This window comes from Anas acuta, chromosome 1 (assembly GCF_963932015.1).
Source record: "Anas acuta chromosome 1, bAnaAcu1.1, whole genome shotgun sequence".
In the NCBI taxonomy this organism is placed as follows: domain Eukaryota; kingdom Metazoa; phylum Chordata; class Aves; order Anseriformes; family Anatidae; genus Anas; species Anas acuta.
Window position 1 is genome coordinate 157,672,664 of NC_088979.1, and position 20,628 is coordinate 157,693,291.

The 20,628-nt window shown below is 38.1% G+C and overlaps 1 long non-coding RNA gene across 2 annotated transcripts in view; it reads right to left on the minus strand.

Annotated features, from left to right (window-relative positions):
* LOC137850277 (uncharacterized) overlaps nucleotides 1–20,628 on the minus strand; it is a 34,696-nt gene that overhangs the window by 13,483 nt on the left and 585 nt on the right. Inside the window, exon 1 of one of the 2 annotated variants that reach the window (XR_011092428.1) lies at nucleotides 5,157–5,435. The exons of the other annotated variant lie outside the window; for it this stretch is intronic. This is a non-coding gene — a long non-coding RNA (uncharacterized lncRNA). Of the gene's footprint in view, nucleotides 1–5,156; nucleotides 5,436–20,628 lie in introns of those variants that run through there. 2 annotated transcript variants of the gene reach the window in all.

Consider the following 20,628-nt stretch of genomic DNA (forward strand, 5'->3'; position numbering starts at 1 on the left):
CCATTCAGTAATTGTTGAAGAAACATGACGTGTCTGTCCACCACTAGACTGCCTAGAAAGAGCTCATTTAGACATTTAACTTCCAAAGGTAACAATATACTTTGTAGCTTTGAAAGATGAAGAAATCCCTTGAAAATCTATGCTATTTTTTGAAGAGATCATTCAAATGTAATAAAGATATTTACCAAATACCATTTGCTTTCTGCAGGTCTTAGTTTTTTTAGAGGCATCAGCATAAGAAAATAAACTATTTTTATGTTTCTCTCCAAGTTTGTTCTGCAGCAAACTAACATTTTGAAGAGAGCCTTCTATTCCTATTATTCAATATCCTTCTTTTACATGATTGTACATATTATTTGGTAACCATTTGCAAAGCCCCTAGGTAATTAGAAAATAAGGTTAGGCAAATGTTATACTTAAAATGTAAATTGAATCACATTTAGCATTTAAAGCCTTTCAGAAAACCTCTTTAGCCACCTCATTTTACAAGGTAATTAGAATTTTGCTTTTGACTTTAATGCTTACAGGATTGGCTCATCTTGACATATTTTAAGACACCCATATTTTAGTGGATCTGTTGCAGATGCACACACACTCACTAATGCTTGTACCTTCACTGAAATATTTTTTCTTAAAAAAGCACTTACCACACAGTCATATGGATCATGTAAAAATACCATCAAAGTAACAGTTAAAGCTAGCCCTGTGACTCTTCAAATCATTGAGCTTTGGTGTAGTTCTGGCCAGAAAATGTAACGTTCAAGCTTCACGTTGTTTAGATCAACAGAGATAGATATTCTTCCCACCTCCTTATTCTTCTCACTTTAGTACCATTGTGTTAAAGTCAAAGGAGGTATTTCTGATCTCCACCTACAACACGGAGAATCTTGTTTACAGCCCTGCTAAATCTCAGTACTCCAAAAGATATTTTCAAATGATAAATAATGTAACTGTGCTTTCGCCTCAGAGAAGCAGTTTTCCCATTATGGCATTATTAAATTCCAAATACAAAATGTAGGATAGATGAGGATATTTTGGAAGACTTCTTGGGGGTAATGTTACTGTAAAGCTCCACCTCCTCTGAAATATTATTTAGAGCACTTCCTAAGCAGGTGCGTGTTAAGATGAGATTGAGACAACTAGTGTGGTATTTGTTCCGCATGCTTTTTGGCCTGGGGGTGGGCATATAGTGATGGCTTGGTGAATGATTCCTTGCTGAATAGTACACACAGAAACTGCAAGTTCTATTAGCATTGTCTTGAACAGACATCTCGTTAGCTGAACTTTTTAATGGGTTATTCTGTGAGTGCAGTCTGCAAGCTTTCTCAGAGCCTACAGGCTTCCCCTTTTGTTCTAGTTTCTTTGTAAGGGAATAGGCATGTTATAATACATATCTGCATTTCTGTCAACTGAAAGCTTGTTTAGGCCTCAAGACATCAAGCTCCAGATGACATAATTTGAGCATGTGAACAGCCTGAACTGGATTTGTAAGCAATTTCTTTCTCTTCTTAGAAACAATGTCTTAGACTGGCTTTTCTTCCGAAATTGCATACTTCGGTAGAAGGACCTATTTTTACTAACTTAATCGTTTGAGAAACTGTTCTTCCCAAAATGTAATGGAGTAAGTCTGAAACATTACTCAAATGATACAGAAAGCCTCTGTTTTAAAATGGCATACTGCATACAGCTGTGCTTTAATTTTGCTTTCGGAAGATGAACAGAGTCGTTAACACCTGTTCACGCCTTGTAGTATGGCATCTGAAACTGGCAGCACTAGGTTAAATTTAATTCTGTTAAAACTATCTAGCATAATTGGAGTTGCTACACAATACTATCTGTGTGCTTATTCTTTCCAAACTAAAACTCTGAAATCTTCATAAGGTCAAAATATTTGTTTCCATAAAGGTTGGAAGAAAAGATACAGTTTCAAATCAGAAAATGGCATACTTATTCTACAGTGTAAATGAGCTCCCTGTGACTACTTTGTCTCAGGGACTCTGTGAGGAGATGATTTACTAGAAGGTTTTACTAGAAGTGCCTTTTCAAAGCAACAAAAAATAGCTGTGAGACTCCTTAGGGATCTGCAAATTTTGTACGACCACTTAGGTCTTTAATCCACATTTCACGTTTTCCAGAACAAGACAGATCTGTGTTTCATTTTTGCTGTTACCCAGACTCTTAACCATGGGACAGTTGCTTCTCCCCTCAAGAGCCAAGCTTTATTTTGCTTTTTAATTAAAGTTTTGGCAAAATTTAAAAAGTTCGGATCATGTACTAACTTTGACCCACATCATTTCTAACACCATTTTCTAAAAGGATGAAATATGCTTATTGTAGAAGAATTGCAATCTCTTTAATTAATGTACTATTTTCTCAGTGTTTTCTTATAATACCATCATTAATGTTTTGTTTTGTTTTTTTTTGTACAGGCATAAATATATGCTTAAACACTTAAATCTAGAAATCTGACTTTAGTGTCATCAGTAGATCACAGTTAAGACAAAAGTACACTCGTATTCTATGCCTGTTTCTGAACTGTCTGCAGAATCAAATATTACCCTGCACTATTATTTTACTTCCTCTGACTTAACTACAAGCATTCCCTCTAATCAAGTGATGTCTTAGAATCACAGAATTTGAATTTGGGTTGAAAGGGACCTTAAAGACCATCTAATTCCAAGCCCGCTGCCATGTGCAGGGACACCTCCCATCAGACCAGGTTGTCCAAGGCCCCATCCAGCCTGGCCTTGAGCACTTCCAGGGATGGGGCAGCCACAGCTTCTCTAGGCAACCTGTACCAGTGCCTCACCACCCTCATAGTAATGAATTTCCTCCCAATACCTAATCTAAACCTACCCTCTTTTAGTTTAAAACTGTTACGCCTTGCCCTTTCACTCCACTCCCTGACAAAGAGTTCCTCACCGTATTTCCTGCAGGCCCCCTTTAGGCACTGGCAGGCCGCTGTAAGGTCTCTTCAGAGCCCTCTCTTCTCCAGGATGAACAACCCCAACTCCTTCAGCCTGTCTTCACAGGAGTGGTGCTCAAGCTCTCTGATCATCTTCATGGCCCTCCTCTGGACTCATTCTAACAGCTCCATGTCCTTCTTGTGTTGGGGGCCCAGAGCTCTCCAGGTGGGGTCTCATGAGAGCTGAGTAGAGGGTGAGAATCACCTCCCTCACCCTGCTGCACCTGCTTATTTTGATGCAGCCCAGGATACGGTTGGATTTCTGGGCTGCAGGCACACATTGATGGCTCCCATTGAGCTTCACATCAACCAACACCCCCAGGTCCTTCTCCTCAGGGCTGCTCTCAACTCTGCTGCTCTCTCTCTGCCATTCTCCACCCAGCCTCTTTCTTTGCTTGGGATTGCCCCAACCCAGTTGCAGGACCTTGCACTTGGCCTTGTTGAACCTCATGAGGTTTGCACAGGCCCACCTCTCAAGCCTGTCAAGATTCCTCTGGATAGCGTCCCTTCCCTCCAGCGTGTCAACAGGCAGTTGGAGGCAAGAGGGTTGTGAAGAGCAGCACAAAGTCCAGTTGGAGGCAAGTCACTTGTGGTGTACCTCAGGGGGGTTAATACTGGGGCCAGACCCATCCAAGACTCTCATTAACAATCTGTACAATGGGACAAAGTGTACACTCAGCAAATTCACAGTTATTACAAAATTCTGTGGCATGACTAATACAGCAGAAGAGTGCACAGCCATTCAGAGGGACCCACAGAGGCTGGAGACATGGGAAGAGAAATACTTCATGAAGTTCAACAAAGGAAAATGCCAAGTACTGCACCTGGGTACAAATAACCCCTTGCACCAGTACAAGCTGGCAGCTGACTGGCTGGAAAGCAGTTTGGCAGAGAAGGACCTTGGGGTCCTTCCAACCAACCACACATTGACCATGTGCCAGTAACGCACCCTCACAGCAAAGGAGGTCAACGGCCTCCTGGGCTGCATTGGAAAGAGCATTGCCAGCACATCGAGGGAGGTGATCCCTCCATTCTGCTATGCACTGATGAGACAGCTGGAGAGCTGGGTCTAGTTCTGGGCTCACCAGTACAAGATAAAGTCTTACTGGAGTAGGTCCAGTGAAGTGCCACTAAAATGAATAAAGGATTGAAGCATCTCTCTCAGCCTCTCCTGAGAGAGAAAGTCTGAGAGAGATGGGACTCTTCAGCCTGGAGAAGAAAAGGCTCAAGGGGATGATATCAATGTGTGTAAATATTTGACGGGAAGGGAACAAAGAAGAGGAAACCAGACTCTTCTCAGCAGTGTCCAGTGAGGGGCAATAGGCACAAACTGACACACACAAAACTCTATCTGAACACAAGAAACACTTTTTTTTTTTTTTTTTTTTTTTTACACTGAGGATAATCAAACAGTGAACTAGGTTACACAGAGAGCTGGTGGAGTCTCCATCCTTGGTCTTACTCAAGACATGACTGGATGCAGCCCTAAGCAACCTGTTTGAGCTGTCCCTGCTTAAACAGACAGAGTGGACTAAATGGTCCACAGAGGTTCTGTTCAACCTCAACCATTCTGTGAATTGTAAAACTGTGATACAGGTAATATTTAAAATACTGTTTCTCATTGTAAGAGTTACAAGAAAATAGCATGAAGAAGAATCACCTCAATACTCAGGTTGTCTTCTTCTAGTGTTTTCTGCACTGCCTTCTGAAACTAGTCAGACCTAAATGAAGTTAGGGCTTTCATTCCCACACCTCCTACTTGAAGGTTAGGTAGTTAAAAACCTTGTTTTAATTTACTTCAGCCTGAATTTATTCATGACTAGCTCACACCCACATGTTTCTATCTCCACGCTGTTCTTCAGCCTAAGTATATTCTCCCTCCTATATATTTATAAATATGTAGGCTTATTTAGTGTATGAAAACAAAGCCTTTATGGGCTCCTATAATAAACCGTCCACTCATCTGATCATCCTCATAGCCCTTCCCTGCACCTGTTTGAGTTCATCCTTTGTGAACACAAAAGAGCAAAATGGTTGAAACATTATTCCTCAAGAAATTGATACTGCTGCCTTCCTCTGTATTCTGTCCATTATAAACATTTTCCTAACTCTTTGTAGGTAGCAGATCAGCTGATTACTCCTACCTGACCAAATATCAGAAATTAATACAATAGAAGAACCAGGTCCTTACCTGCACTGTGTTTTCAGTCCATACTAGTGCAGGTAGCAGGCTGGGTGATAGATACATGGCACCTTTCTGTATCCTTATCACAAGATTCAAACAATCCTCATCACAATCGGAGAGCTAAGGCATGCTGGTTGCAGCTGTTTCATTAATATCTAGCTTCCAGGCAAAAATAAGTTAAAGTCTTTATTAAGGTTTCATTTCCACCCATGCACATTGTCTGATGCTGCAGGCTGCTTTTCCTCAAGAAATCTTCAGCAGCCTCTGTAAGATGCCCTAAGTAGTACAAAGATCTTAGCACTGGGAGGATCTGACTCAAGTTAGTCCAACACATACCAAACTACTCGGCAGAGAGTAAGTGGGTTTGGCTTTCTTTAAACGAACAGTAAACCTGCATTTTAATACTTGTAATGAGAGATTTTTCTAAACTTGTTACCTATCTGTACCTAGTCCTCCATGAATTTTCAAAAGTTGCTGAAGTGACTTAGGCTTGTAAGACACTTACGAAAATGAGACCTCACAATTTAAAATTTCCACTGTAAATAAGTTTCTAAATTAAAGAAGACATTGAAATAGAGCTTCAACAGTAGACAGAGCCATTGGATAAGCCAAAAATAGCCATTAACAAAACAAATATAACTCTACAGAGATGTAATCTATTTAGGAGTACTTTGGAAGGTAGAAGGTGATGGAAGGAGGGGAAAAGCTAACACAGAGATCACTTATAACTTATGATGTAAATGAAATATGATTCTATGGCATCTTGAAGCTTGGGATATATTTGTTCATGAGATACAAGCTCATCATCTTCTATATAGAGTTAGGACAGCCTTGTTGTATTACATTTGTCTGCCCACCCTCCCTAACCTCTTGAAGGAGAGCGAGTCAAGAGTTGTTAGAAAACAAGGTGGGAGAACTTACTCTCTTACCCTGATCAATCTACCAGCTGTTCTGTGCTCTGTACTCCTATTTTCAGTTACATTTTTTCAATGAGACTTTATTTCTCTACTAACATTTTTCATGCCACTAGAGCCATTAATATGTGAAGGCCTATTTTAAAACCCCTATTGCTATCACTCCTCCTACCTTCCATTTATTGGAGAGAATATGTGATGTGAAGTACGCTGGGAGGTGATAATTTTTGTTTGAAAGTAATAAAGTCTACAGAACTGAAATAGGTTTAATAAATAATTCTAATTTTCTGTCTTTTCTAACCACAATTCCACCCAATGACTCAAATATTTTGCTATTTGGAGTGATCATTTTTATTCATAGGAAGGAAGTAAATGACAATCCAATATTAGGTAGACTTACTGTAGTTAATATTACAGCGTAATGATCCATTCACTGAAAACTTACCACTGATTCATTAGCAAATCTTATCGTCAGTATCTTCATATGTGTACATTGTCACATATTTTTCTAGTTCTCAGCAAAAAGCCTTTGCCTCCTTTCTTGTGTATGATTTTTCATTAGTCCTCCATAAAAATACAGTCACTGTAAAGAAAAGGACGCTTACCCTTTGCTTTAGATTATATTTTTAGCCTGTCAGTTATAAAGATATACTAAAGCAGTAGCTCCCTTTTACTTGATAATAAACATAGCCCAACAGCTGAAAAGATATATTTACAGTCTTCCACCAGAATCCTCCCAACCCCTTACTGCTAAGAAAAACAAGTGGGCCATTGCAGCATGTCCTAGAACTATTTTGGTACTGGGGGAAGTGCAAGTTCCAAAGCAGTGTGGAAAAATGCCCTGCCAGCTGCTCCCCTCTCATACAAACGAAGGCTTAAGTGTCTTCCCTGATCAACTAGTAGATGAAAGAACCTTCAGATAAATTGTTTCTGTATCATTAGTGTTGCATCCACAAAGATATTTAGATGTCTGAAGGCTCAAAGGTTGAAATCAGTTGCTGGAAGCTAATAAAGTACCACACCTCAGCTGACCTACAGAAATTGGCTGTGCAAGTCAACAAAAAAAATGCAATGTGACTCACAGCAGCTCAACCCCCTTCACTATGGAGTATGCTCACTCAAATTACTTGTGGCTGCCACATATTAAGAGTACAGAGTATACAGAGCTATTGAGGCACAGAAACTTGTTACCTCATACCAACTGGCTCTGGTCTGAGTAGTATTTGTATTTATAAATATAAATCTGTTTTCAAAGCTCTGGCACCTGAAAAGTCATTGGTGCTTAAACTTTCACCGGTGAAGATAGCTGAGAGCCAGAAGGTCTTCTAATCTGCTGCCAAGATCCTGGGTTAGCTGAGCATTTCTAGGGCCTATCTGATGCCTACAGCTACTTAAGATTCACAGTCTGTCATGCCTGTGCTTCATCTCCTGATACCCAATAGACAGGCTCATAGTACAAGTGCCATACCAAGAAGATCAGACTGAAGCACTGAGTATAATACACACACTTAGAAGCACATTCAAAGTAGAAAGTGGCACCATCCATCTTTTACATAGCTGTGTAGAGGCTGAAGAAAGGGAGGAAGTAAGAGAATACTCAGCCAAGGGGGTTCTTGGAAGCATGAGATCATCAGCATTTTAAAAGGCATTTATAATGAAGTCCATGTTTCTAAAGAAAAGTTTTAAAATGTGAACCTCCAGTGAGTCAAAACCTTGGAAAACAAACAGAAGTCAGGTGCATGAGGATTTTTTCTAAATCTCATGATTTCCTGGAACATGATTCATATATGTGGCACTAACAACAAGTGGGTTACACATGTTGCATTACTGTTGATTCCTGGGTAGCAGTAGCTGACATGAAACGTTGAAATTAGATTAGTCTGGAGGCAAAATAAATAAATTAATTAATTAATTAAAAAAAAAAATGAAAAGAGTTAGATGATCTATATGAACTACATATTTTCATAGCTTCTTGGTCAAGCTGAGAACAAATGCCAGTCAGAGATGGTCTGGCTGCTGATGCTGCATCCTTATTGATAACCTGTCAACGAAGTCATAAGATCAGGCAAGTAGACCAAGATGACTGTGAGGTCATCTCTTCAGTCTTGACTATTTATTTCTGCAAGTAAATAATTTTCATTAGTATTACTACCTCACCTTTCTTCAGAATGAGCTTCAGGCTACATACAAGTTGTAATCAGAGGTAGGACTGAAGCTGACAATGCAAAATCCCATTAGCTGTAAGTAGAACACAGCAGAGGCCTCAGTTATCAGATAATACAAGGATCCTGCCCAGGTTTGTACAGCTGAAGCCAAATTCAGTGCTGTTGTAACTTCGCTGCTGTCACCTAGGCTAGTTGGACCAACATTTGCAAAGCAGTATCTATACACGTTGCCATCACACCTTTGCATGCAGTGTAGATACAGTCACAGGTAGCCGTCATCAATGCTCTGCACTCACATAGATACCAAAATGGGCAATTTGCCTTCTTGGTTATTTGAAACAATAAATTTTAGGAAGCAGGCGAGGTTTTATTAGAAACTATGAATCACAGTTGGAAGGACATTGCAAAGAGGTAAATGAGAAGACAAAACAGAGAAGCAGTGCAGGAATTAAATCTACATCAGTGTGAACAAAGATTTCCAACAACAGATCCTAGATATTCACTGTGACACATTTTGATTACCTAACCTAATGCTCTCATGAAATTACATGAACTGAAATTACACTGAAACTTGAGGGGAAGCAGATAAGTCATGAGAAACTTCTATTAGCCTGGCAACATGAATTTTCCATTTTGATGTATACAACAATCTTGAACTTTTTCTGAAAGCAGTATATTATATCATAGCTATGGGTAATTTTACATTGCAATGCAAGTATGTATTTAAGGTAAAGCATAGCATCGTATATACACATAAAGCCATAGCCAGAAATTGTCTTTAAACAAACAAAATAAAATAAAATAAAATAAAATAAAATAAAATAAAATAAAATAAAATAAAATAAAATAAAGAAACACCTTCGGTGATCCAAGCATCCAGGAGAGAATGGAGGCTAACAAAAAAACACCTGAAATGTCTTAGAATTTCTGGAATCTTCATCCTCTATTCAATTTCAGCCCTGATGCTTTTATAAGCAATAATCAAAAGGCTATCCTGCAGATGCAGAGGGAAGAAGTTTCAGAATAGCAGTGCCACCTTCCTATCACCTATCCCTGAGCACACATCCCCGTGAAGAACAGCACTATCAGAAGAGCCACTGCCTTTGTATTACCTTTCATACATCCACATCAGTATACTAAATTTCTTTTAAATCTAGCCCTGGCTGTTCTCAAGGGTGGTGTTTGTGGTTTGTGTTTTTTTTTTTTGTTTTTGTTTTTGTTTTTCTGCTAATACACAAATTCCATCTTCAGTTTCCACTTTGAGGTAGAAGGCAAAAGCTGGGAGCTTGTGCTTACAACTTCCATCTGCAGAACCCCTTGTGAGTCAGCACCACAAGAAATTCTTCCAGGCAAATTGCAGCTCAGAAAATACTGATGGCTACGTTTGCACAGTGTAGTGACAGTAGATATAAATACTGCCTGGGCATGTTTTGCATGTAATTTCAGTACACGTGAACTACGTGCGTGCAGAAGATGGGACACATCTCAGAGAGGAAGATCTAGTGCCTGTCACCCCTCCTTTGCAACAGCTCTGGTTCTCAGTAGCCCTGCAGTAAAACCAGTTGGAATTTTTACATCACAGAACCCCCCAGCTACATCACTGATAGGGCTAGTGTGTTTTTCCACCTTGCTAACTAGGTATGAATAATTAGACCAACATCAGCCAGGACTCCATCTCCAGTACATGGCTGAAAAACATTGCTATAGTCCCCTTTACAAGTAAGATCATTGTGCTGTAATGTGTATGGAAAATCAGTGGATAAAAATTGCATGTATGTTTGCTATGGTTTGTTAAAAAGAACTAGGGAAAGAATACAAAAACCTCTCATGACATAGCTACAAAATATGCTACTGCACAAATTCAGGATTTAAGCCTTTTCTCTTTTTTTCTTTTTTCTTTTTTCTTTTTTTTTTTTTTTAATGGGAGAGAGGGGAACAGTTAGATTTAACGGCACACAACTGCACACAAAAATCAAATGAAAAATAAAAATAAAACCAAGAAGCAAACATCTCTCCAAAGCGTGCCTTTCTTAAAAATTAATGCATGCTATTGGTTACAGAGAGGATCTTTTTAAGTTAAAAAGTGAGAAACAACATACATCATACACCAAAACATCTGTGGCTGATGTAGGAATTAAAATATGGAAAGATGACACAGACAGTAAGGAGTCTTTGCTCTGGGCTACTGTCAATGGAAAGCTCAACTTGACTGTCACAAAGAACGAGCTGTCGGCAAACTCATCGCTGATGGTGGTCCAAGGGCTGACTAGTGCCCTTCAAACAATGGGTAGCACCAACATGAGAATGGAAGTGGAACCCAAAACGTGCTGGTTGATCCCATCCATCTGCGGTTCCTCCCAATAACATTGTCATGCAGCCTAGCCAGAAGTGCAAGCCGGAGTGCAAGCTGTGAGTGCCCTTAGGCACCCAATTCCTATTGATTTCAGTGGGAATCGGGCTCCTGATTTGCAGGAGTTTGTCAGGCATCTGTCACTGGATTTTACTGTCTTTGCCTTCCAAGAGCAGGGAGAATCTTTTCTACTATACCGTTTCTGACTCAATACCTTGTCAAGAGAAAGGGGGAAAAAACAAGACCTGTGCTTCTTAGGCATGATTCATGTTCTTTTTGCAAGGAGATAACAACAGAACCAGCACAAAAAGATATATCATTATGTTTGGGTTTTAACAATATGTGACAGCACTGGTTAGTTACAACCACATTATCATAACTCTTCCAGAAACTCTGACAGCATAGCCCAATATTAAGGAAATTCCTAGTTCTCCTTCTCTTTCCTTTGGACATCTTTGAAAATTAGCCTTAAGGCTCCACATTTGGGTTATGTTTAACAGCTGTTTTATATGCAAAATGCATTAGGATAAACTTGGGTATAGCCACCACGGCTGTCAAGCAGTTTGTTCACATCAATTTATAATACCACAATGGAAGCTGCAGAACCGTATTTAAGGTGCCTTCCTTTAGAATTACGTTCTGTTAGTGTTCAGCTCCATTTGTGAAAGGATATGATTGAGGAAAAAGACAAATATCATGTGTCAGCTATTACCAAAATATACAAATATCACATCTTGTTCTGAAACCCTGCGTTCAGTGCAAGTTTCTGTAAGAGTAAAAAGAGTTAAAAAAATACATCAATTACATTTATTGCCTTCTGGCTTTTTTTTTTTTTTGGCTTTTTTTTTTTTTTTTTTGCCTGGCAACAGGACATCCTTGCTGGCATTATGAAGATCTGATATTCATTAAAAAAAAAAAAAAAAAGTGCTAGAAATCATGAAGGTCAAAGAAAATGGAGAAATGGAGAATGCTAGCACATGCTGACCCTTGTTCTACGGCGTATTAGCAGAAATACATTCCAATAACAGGTTTTAGTCTAAGAAACTCTGATTTGGAGCAGAAATTCTTCCTGTTATGGCAACAGAGAAAACTGTGCTAAATGATAAACAGTATTTATAAGACTTTTAGTCCTTAAGGTTTTACATGGTTTATGGACAAACAACCATAGACACCACTTATTTTTACATTCCACACTGTCATCACAGCTCTCTGGCAGTGACAGCTGACTGACAATTTATGTCCTTTTGTATAAATGAGACACAGCTACTGGTTGGACTACTCTGTTCCCAAGGGCAAAGAATCAGAAAAGTTCTTTCTTTCTACAACAAGGACTCAAGAAAGTAGGACTTAAAATGTCATCCAGTCCATTCCTCTACTCCAAGGCAGGACTGTAAGGTTTTATACCATATTTTGGCATTTTGACTCCGTATCTAAAACAGCCTGTAGCTGGTAACTAGAAGACAGCAATGAAACCAAACCTTCCCCACCCCAGAAGAGCTTTCCACTCTGCAAGCTAATTATGGAAAAAGATATGACAAGAGATACTCCAGAACTTGCACTTGAATTGCGTGGTTTGATACGGGGCAGGTTATTGTAATCTGCAGTGTTGTGCTTTTAAAGCGATGCTTTTAGTATGAAAATTCCCAAACGCGGGAATGTCTATGTCTGCAGGCTTTGCCATTGACCAACAGCAAAAATACTGTAAACAAATCAGAACAAGTAACAATGGTCTGAGAAAACAATACAGACAATACTTGCTTTGTTTTCTACAGAAATATTGTACAAAGTACAGATATCAGATATAACAACAGACATGTCTGTCTTGCAGGTAAGCAAATATTCTTTTGTCACTAATGAATAAGAGAAATTAATGTTGTTTTTCTACCACCCTCAAAAACTTGATGCTTCATGTTCTTCCTGAAGACAATGCACTTTTAAGCCTGTTTATGTACAATGCACAGAATGAATTTACTCCCTTTTGAATAGATTTGTTTTGTTGCTGCATCTCTACTGATGGCTTCTGTGTAACAAAACCCCCAAAGTGTATAAAAAAAAAAAATGAAGCAAATTTTCAGAGGCATTCTTCTGTTCAGTCATCACTAGAACAAAATGTTGGCTCCTTCTTAAGGGGGAAATATCACAAATACCATAAGCAACAAAGTTCCCAAAATGGTAGCTGGCAGCAGGGATCTGAAAGCAGCAAACTGCCTTCACTGATGAAAAAAGCTATATCTCAATCCAGATGGATAAAGGAAATATAACTTTTACTAGCTGTGGCTGCACCATAAAAACATATTTTTTCTCTTTTTTTTCCCTTCATATCTACCTTTCCCTTTCACCATACCTCCCTTCCCTTTATGTTCCATTATTTTTCTTGATGCTCACTCTTATTTTGGTTTTCAGAAATTCTTTCTATAATTCCACTTGGCCTTACTTTCAGATCAGCCTAGAACTCACTGCCTACCTACTGTTCTCAAATTATTTTGGTTAAAAAAAAAAAAAAAAAGTTAATTTGCAACTATTTCGAGTCCTCTTTTGCACAGCAGCAGGGAATTGTAGTTCCTGCCACTGGAACAGCTGGGGCGGGGACTTGTTAAAAGAAAGTTTGAAAATTTTGTTTTTTTTTTTTCAAAACAAAGCAAAAATTGATAGTTTTACTTAACCACTGAAAAATAATCATTTAGAATTTATTTAAGCCAATCTGGCCAGGGTTATGGTTTGAAAAATACTTGAAATGTTTGAAATTTTTCCTCACTAGTAGAATCAGCATCATTGGTTAACATGAGTCTGCAAAACTACTTAAGTCAATTTGTAGCTCTCTTCTATGTAAGATTACCACTGAAGTCATAGAAATAATCCTATTAGATATGTCAGTGATCCTCCTCTTCTGCTGTTTCCATGAGTACTTGTAAAAAAAAGAAATTTTTCAAAGGAGGTTATAAGAAGCCCTGAAGTAACAAATTCTACAGCAGTCTACTCATATGGGAATTTACTTTTTAATTACAGAGAATATTTATTTTTACATTGAATTTTCAGACTTGATTTCAGTTATTCTACGTTTCTTCATCTTCACCAATATAGCAAGGCACATTACTGAAAACAGATATGTTGAGAACAGAACACTTAATTTTACTTAAACTTTTATAAGATATCCACATTAACTTTGCTAAGTAAAGCCCTTCCAAAATACAGATCATAGAATCATCTAGGTTGGAAAAGACTTTCAAGATCAAGTCCAACCATCAACCTGACCCACTAAGTCTCATAACTAAGCCATGTCCCTATATGCCCTATCCATGCACCTCTTAAGTACCTCCAGGGATGAGGACTTCACCACCCCCCTAGGCAGCCTGTTCCAATGCCTAACCACCCTCTCAAAAAAGAAATTCTTTCGAATATCTATTTTAAACCTGCTTGTGCACAACCTGAGATCATTTCCTCACATTTGCAGATCCCTCTGCAAAGCCCTCCTGCCCTCAACCAGATCAACAGTGCCACCCAACTTGGTATTGTATGCATGCTTAGTGAGGGTCACTTGTTCCCCTCATGCAGATCACTGATACATGTTAAAAACAACTGGCACCAAGACTGAGTTGTAGGGAATGCCACTGGTGACCAGCAAGCAACTGGCATGAACTCTGGACACTTTCAGTCCAGCCATCCAACCAGCTCTTCACCTAGCAAAATGTACATGGGAACCAGATCTGGGGACTAGAACTGGTTCTTTTTAACCCAGGGTCCTTTTCAACATTTTCAGTGCTAAAGAAATGGTTGATTGCTCTGTTCCAGGCAGAAAAACTCATGTTCCTATTAACGTAAAGAGCTTACTGTCTTGCTTCTGTCCTAAAGATGAGTTTTGGATTCAAATGTGCCCCCTTCAAGATGAACAACTACCTTTACTTTGTGGGGCTCATATTCTGCATCAGAGATTTGTAACTTCAAACTTCATAATGTCTCCTCTTGATAAAGGGATGAGGTTGCAGGTGTATAAAAGGGCAATACAACCTCCAAAATACATTGCATTACCACAAAACTATTTTAACGTATTCCTGCCAGTGCATAAACTCCTTTGCAAACCACCACAGATTAGACATAAGGACTAAAAAGTGTGGTAGGTATTGTTTAACATTTTTCTGCATAATTCCAACTTTGTGAGCCAGTCAAGCTGAGATGACAGCTTGAGATCCCAGCTGTGGCTTAGGATATGCTGTGCACCATAGAACTTGCTCCCCATAGGACGCCTTGTTTAGGAATTACATACTCTGTGGCCACCTGACTATAAAGTTTATTCAAAATATTCATAGTGTTATGTGTTAAATCACACTGCCTTAATCCAGATCTTTTTCAGCCACTGTTATTGACTAGAAAATATTTAATTTGACAATTTATGGGATCTGGGACAGATAAATTGCTATTTATATTCACAAAAACAGGTACTCCATATTGATCTGACAATGAAATTACATTATCTAAATAGCTGGATTCCCATCCAGCTTGCATCTTCAAGTGAAATAAGTTTAGAAGTTCATTTTCTAGCTTATGTAAAAAAGCAGTTAAATATATTTCAGTCTTCCCCTCTCTCTCTCTCCCCCCCCCCCCCCCCCCAACTTCAGGTTGCAGTTTACACTGGTAGTACAGTAGGAAAAGACTGCTGACTGTGATCCAAATTTTGCTGCCCACCTAGTGAGTTGTCTTCAAGCACATCAAAATCTGACTTCTATTGTTGTCTTACGCTGGACTTCAGGTGCAGAGTAATATATTTGTCTACTTTTCTCCTAAATGTTTACTTCCTAAAACATTACTCAAAAGGAGAATACCTAAAGGTACAGTTTCTTTAGATCACTTTACATTTGAAACTGCATTTAGCATTTTAAAATACTGAGTCTATTCACTCAGAAATACTGCGAGGTAATATATTGTACATCAAGTTATAGCTCATAAGGTGCCAAATATTCAAAAGCTATATGCAGGTAAGATCTCTTAAAATATCTGCCAAGAGAGCAGTTCCGTGGTTTCATCTGTGGAAGTATACGGTCCCTTAGAAATGAAACAGAGACAGTTTCTTTGCGTGAATCAAAATCATTGTAGCAGAAGTTGGTAAAATAACTTATCCTATCTTAAAATAAACTAACATCTTGGTATTATGCATGCACATTATATTTTAAAACAGTTTAGGACAAGCAGTGTCAGCATAAAATTGAAATATGTACAGCAAAGTACTGGAACGACATGTTCATTCTTTGTATTCATTCCTTTTTATTATATAAGAGGCCTGTACATTGAGTTCAGTTGAGGACAAATGGAATGGCAGACATTACTTTATAGTTAAATGGGACTGCTTCACTTTTGTTGAACAGGAAAACGTACAATTGGAGTTCACATAATACAATGAGTTTGCGATTCCGCAATGCTTGGGAATGAAACAGCCTTATGATCCCTAATAGTGGGGCAATGCTTACATACCGTACTCACAGAACACTTACAAAGCATAATCCCAGTTCTACAATTGGATTTACTCGGGTCACTTTCATATATATGAATTCCCAAAGAACTTTACCAAACCTTTGTTAAAAGTCCGTCTAGCAGGTATGAATAGGACACAAAACTGATGCAGACAGGTAACATTTTTCTTTTTTTAATCTTGTTTTTTTTCTCCCTTGAAGTGTCATTGAGATAATCAGAGAAAAACAGAAAAGGAAAGAGGGGATAAAAGCTAAAAATCATTACTCAGCATTTATATTACTGAGTTTTACTTTATGGGTTCAGTTTCATTTATTTTACTGGACTCTGATGCCACTTATGATGCATCTCTTGAAATTATCTGCACTTCAGTCAACAGTTTTAGTCTTACTATCAGAGGAAAACTAGTACCCAATTGCAAACTGAGTATCCAGTTGCAAAATCTGTTTAGAGCCACATTCTAAAAGAGGCATCTTTACTCTAAGAGATGATTTCAAAAGGCATGTCACCACTTCAATAGTGACAAATTTGCAGCTGCAAATGCAACTGGTCTTTTAGCATTTCCATAATCAGGATATGAATTGCAAAGCCTACACCTTCTAACCATCTAAACTTGATTCATCCTCAGTCAAATTCTAAACCCTATTCCAAACTTAATTTAGACTGAAATATTCTCATTTCTATTAAAATGATAATATGTATAGCCAAGTGCTGCCTTAGTGGGTCTTTCTTACACCTTTCCTGCTAATACGAGCAAAATCTAAACATATACATTTAAGGACCATGGTATCCTTCATTTCTTCCTAAGATGAGTCTTTACTATTCAAGCAGAAGGGAGGTGCAATAAACAATGAACCAGAGAGACCAGGTCCTTTATTGCCATTAGAACAAAAAAGGCTGTTTGTGGCAAGTTTTACATTTCCACTGATGCACTGCTATCATCAGAAATTTCTCTTATATACATTATATATACAAGTATTTATATACATGTAAATATTTATATAATTATTAATAATTTAAAATATTAATTTTGTATATAATAATGTATATAATTATTATTTATAATTTATATACAATAAAGATGTTTTATTGAAACTTAAAAATATTAAGCACTCACTCAGAAGGATCAACTTTAATTTCATCAGAAATACTACTCATTTGGTCAGAAATATTACTTGTTCATCTCAGTAAATGCAGGTTCTAAACACAGTGGAAAAGGAAGCTTTTAAAACTAAATCTTAGTACTGATAAGATGCATAACTGCTGAAATTTTGCAAGTTCTTAATAGTCCCACATGGTCAATTGAGAATGAGATGGACTCAGCACTGCCTATGAAAATCTGCATGCACTCCCATGCACACAAGTAATGGACTCAAGATAAAGCTGAAAACAGTGTTTTAGGAAATCTTATGACAACCATGGAGCTACAATATAATAACATAAGTCAACTAAGTTTGTATGAACAGTTGTATCTAATTAGGTCAGTGAAGTAAAGTTAAAGCTTGCACAAGCATGATGAAGGTTTGGAATTTGTTGAACTAATTTAATTTAATAAGGCAATAAATGAAGTACCATAGCAAAAGTTTACTAAAAAAGCAGTCTTCAGATAAGTGAAAATACAATTAAAATACAATCACAATGTCATAAGCTACAGACTGAAGAGATAGTCTATCAATACTAGCAACAGAGAGATCAGAAAAATCCTAAATCAATAAGATTTTCCTCTTCCTAAGAAAGGCTTAATCACTGCAATAAAGAACATTTTTTTATGTGGAGGAGTCTGAAAGAGCTGGCCGTGTTCCCAAATTCAGGAAATGGCAAACTTTAGTAAAACAATGGACAAACCAACTGTTATTGTGATTCATCTTTACAAGCAGTAACAACGCAAGAGGTATTAATTTACAGCATACTTACACTAAATGCCACTCCCATCATTATTTTAACAGTTGTCATCATAAGAATAGTAAAACCAGAACCTCATTAAACTGAAAGAAGTGAAGCTGTTAATGCACACCTCAATAAGGAGTTGTATTCCAGAATCAAACACCCCTAGGCTTTGAATTAAAGTTACCCACATTTGTTGTCTCTTAGGACATAGTCCAATAAAACCGTTTACTCAGCCTCTATTGGAAGCAAGCAGTAGTTGTAATAACGTAGAATAACTAACACCCAACTTACTACCTTTGGGAGGAACTCTAGGAGGAAAACTTGTTTTGAGTCCATATCACCACATTTTTTTCATTTATCTTCCTAAAATTTAGGAGAGATTTTTTAAATTTTTACCAAGAAAATGTCTGCACAAGTAAATGCATTCTAAAGACTGTATATGTACCTGCATATGTATACAGGACTCCCCTCATATAACTAGTATGAGGATTTACAAAATCTTATGAAAAAATAGACAACTTTACACAGATACTTATAAAAATATACGATTTAAATAATTTAAACAATAAATATGGATTGTTCCATAATTAAAAGCACCTCATTCAGAGCACTGTCCCATTGATAAGAGAAACAACTAGAAGCTCCCCACCTAGCTCTTGCTAATTTAGAGCTTCACTGGTCTCAATGCTCTATAGTTCTGTCTAGTCTGATGATCTTTCCCAAGTATCAATTCTATCTCTCTGGACCTGGAAAGTTCTCCAGAAACAGTTTGTCAAAATAAATGCAATCCTTCAATAAAATTTCCCTTTCTTAATAAATAAATAAAAAATAAATAGATAGATAGATAAGTTGACGGACTCCTAGCTCTTCTAGCTAGCTCTAATACCATTTTCGTTAGATGCCATCCCCCATATTTATGCCATTTCATTGTAACCATACAGGGAAAACACACTCTACCTGCTCAAAAGCTGAGCATAAGAACCCCAACCACATGGAAATCACTAATCTAAAATCCAGAGCCACCATAGTGACTTCCTGTTGCTATCAACACACAAGTTTGCATGTTTATCTTCTGATAGCCCATAAACTTGTGCCCTTGCACATTTCTCTACATGCAAAAGGGAAATATGCACACATCTGTGCTTTGACCCCAGCAGAGCCCCTGTACACAGTTTAAGTACTGTATGATCAGCTTGAATGTTCAGGTGTCTTCAAGTAACCCATGATCAATCTTACACTTTTGTAAGGGTTGATAAAGATGATAATGACTATGATAAAAAGATTGGTGGGGTGCTTATTATGAGTCTTCTCCACCCACAGTTTTTTTAAAGGGTGCTTCATAAGAGAAAGGTTAAGCCTGACTAAACACATCAGGGTCAAAAGTCAACATTTTGGAATGAAGACTTCAGATGAAAACAGCAAAGGGAAATAGTCAGGTTCTTTTATTGCTTTCTCTGCCACCACACCTTTGCATTAATCACTTTTTCCAATAACCTGGTTGGATCCTGCAACGTAACAGCACTCAAAACATTGTTCAAACATCTAAGAAATCATTACGCTCTACTACCAAGATTTACCTTTCAAATCCAACTAGACATACAAGAGTAAAATCTAATCACTGTTAACTTCTCACATAGAATTACCATTTCCTGTTACAGAGTGATAGCATCCCACCCCCAAGATCACCACATTTCTGTGATTCTAGTATTCAGTTACTGTCAGCAAGATGTGGACAAAAAGAAGAGGGAAGAGGGAAATGCCACACCAAAATCATTAGGTTAAACAATACACAACACTACATCAATACTTGGTGTCAGTGGATTCACATCAGTGACTTATATCTGGGTGGTGAGGCCCTGGCACAGGCTGCCCAGAGAAGCTGTGGCTGCCCCATCCCTGGAGGTGCTCAAGGCCAGGCTGGATGGGGCTTTGGGCAGCCTGGTCTGGTGGGAGGTGTCCCTGCCCATGACCGGGGGTTGGAACCAGGTGATCCTTAAGGTCCTTTCCAACCCAAACCATTCTATGATTTCTTGAACTCATAGCTACACAAAACAGTCTCCATTCCTATTTAGGACTGCTCCTCATAAATATTTTTTTCTGCCACAAGTTCCTATTTATTTTTTTTACTACATAGTCAGAAAAAAGATGGGCATTATCATACTAAATACTATTCTAGATTTATATAGCATCATATCAAAAATAGACAGGCTAAAATAGTCAGTAACCTAGCTACACAAACATACCTAAATAAACATAATAAATAAATGACCTATTCTGTGGGACCTGGGTGGCAAGTCTAGCCAAGCAGATTCCTGTTAGATTAGGAAGATTGCCTAAATGGCAGCCTATCCTTCCATTTTGATGCACCTGTTAATAATACAACGCAACCACTGACTTATCATAAACCAGGCTTCTAGCATACAGAAAGAAACACGTGGTTTTGAGGTAATCCCATTACCAACTTTTTGACTCACCCCCTTGCTGGAGACTACACTCCAATGTGGAAGTAACCGAACAGAACATGTGCCAATCTTTTGGGAACCTAATTCCCAGTCTGATCTCCTCTGTACCTTAAACTAGGGCTTTGGAGCAGCTGATCTTTGGTACAGCCTTGCTGCAGCTGTGGGAGTGATAACACAGGTAACCAAAGGTAGACTTCCAAAACAGTTCAGGTATTTCCTCAACTTTGAGTCAGTGAAGTC